This window comes from Scyliorhinus torazame, chromosome 6, assembly GCF_047496885.1.
Source record: "Scyliorhinus torazame isolate Kashiwa2021f chromosome 6, sScyTor2.1, whole genome shotgun sequence".
Classification (NCBI taxonomy): Eukaryota; Metazoa; Chordata; class Chondrichthyes; order Carcharhiniformes; family Scyliorhinidae; genus Scyliorhinus; species Scyliorhinus torazame.
Window position 1 is genome coordinate 200,729,423 of NC_092712.1, and position 2,034 is coordinate 200,731,456.

Consider the following 2,034-nt stretch of genomic DNA (forward strand, 5'->3'; position numbering starts at 1 on the left):
GAACCATTTTTGAAATCCAAGCCACCAGGGCTTGGAACTCAGCAAAATGCATCATAGCAGCAACATAAATCACTCACAACACACAACATAATTCATTTAAGGTCTCATAGTCTTCGATGTATCTTTCTAATCTACCAGTTCTCAACATGTATTCCCTATGATTAATAGGGATCGTGGAGGGAATTGAATACTGTAATTCAATTTTGGGATTGTATTCATGTCTTATGATGTGATCTGAGTCCTTGACTGAAATACAAGCTTGTAACTCCCTCTGCAGCACCCATTTATTTCTATGCAGTTTGATTTCCTTGACTTGCAATAATTCACAAATTCTTCAAAATCTGAAGAGCCATCTGCTAATCTTGTGCTTGACTGCCTTATTAGAATGAAGTCCATGTACCTTTGAAGAGCTCGTTTATCATCATTTCCGTCAATGAGTAGAATTTCAATTCTGCATTAGCAAAATGATCAATTTCTTCCAAGTATTCAAATATTCAATTGTTAGCCATATTTACCATGATATGTGTATCTATCTCATTCAGTATTATCTAAAGAAAAAAGCATGAGTGAGCAAGAGCTTAGCTGAATTCATCTGCAGCGAGGTCATGAATAAATGGTGATGAAGTTGACCAATAGCTTTATTAATTGCTATTACTGACTGATCCACATCAGTTGATAAGCAGAAAACAGTTTGAAAACCCTTAAGGCGGGATGCTCCGACCACGCCCACCTGGCGACTGGGAATTCCCCTGGAGGTCAATGGACTTTTACATTGTCCATGTCCCACCCGTGGTGATCTTGTGGTGGGCGGGGCGGAAGAATCCAGCCCTTTGACAGTGACAGGAGGCAACTATCTAACAATAGGGTAATTGTAATAGCCCGCACGGGGCCTCCAGGATGGGAATGATTACCTTCTCCAGGGTCCTTGTGGAGTACGAGCTCCCCCGCTAGGGCCGGGAGATCTCTATTAACCTCTGTATAAAAGGTTGACCAGTAAGGCACTGACCAGAACAGGAACCCGGTAGAGATCTACCGGGCAATATATATATCGTGTGTAAATAAAATTACCTTTATTTAGTTCGGTGAGGACTCCCTATGTCCTTATCAAAGTAATGTTCCAAATTTACACCCTAAATGCTGTGACATTAAATAAATATTAATATGAGAGTAACCAAGCTGGATCAGCTTGATGATATAATTGACGTTATACAACCAAAGCGATCGCTTCTCGGCCTTTTGGCTAAGATCAAGTGTAGTAGCCTTTTGGGGGGATCATGAATTGGATTCAATTTGAATTTGAATTGGTTTTTGGAGCAGGAAAGGAGCTGGAAATGGGCGAGGTACTAAATGAATATTTTGCATCAGTATTCACCAAAGAGAAGGAATTGGTAGATTTTAAGTCTGGAGAAGGGTGTGTAGATAGCCTGGGTCACATTGAGATCCAAAAAGACGAGGTGTTGGGCGTCTTGAAAAATATTAAGGTAGATAAGTCCCCAGGGTCTGATGGGATCTACCCCAGAATACTGAAGGAGGCTAGAGAGGAAATTGCTGAGGCCTTGACAGAAATCTTTGAATCCTCACTGTCTTCAGGTGATGTCCCGGAGGACTGGAGAATAGCCAATGATGTTCCTCTGTTTAAGAAGGGTAGCAAGGATAATCCAGGGAACTACAGGCCGGTGAGCCTTCCGTCAGTGATAGGGAAATTACTGGAGAGAATTCTTCGAGACAGGATCTACTCCCATTTGGAAGCAAATGGACGTATTAGTGAGAGGCAGCATGGCTTTGTGAAGGGGAGGTCGTGTCTCACTAACTTGATAGAGTTTTTCGTGGAGGTCACAAAGATGATTGATGCAGGTAGGGCAGTGGATGTTGTCTATATGGACTTCAGTAAGGCCTTTGACAAGGTCCCTCATGGTAGACTAGTACAAAAGGTGAACTCACACGGGATCAGGGGTGAGCTGGCAAGGTGGATACAGAACTGGCTAGGTCATAGAAGGCAGAGAGTAGCAATGGAAGGATGCTTTTCTAATTGGA

The 2,034-nt window shown here is 42.4% G+C and overlaps 1 pseudogene; it reads left to right on the forward strand.

Moving 5' to 3' along the window:
* The first annotated feature begins 1,220 nt into the window (after window positions 1-1,220).
* LOC140425895 (U2 spliceosomal RNA) lies at window positions 1,221-1,349 on the forward strand (annotated as a pseudogene).
* Window positions 1,350-2,034: the final 685 nt, after the last annotated feature.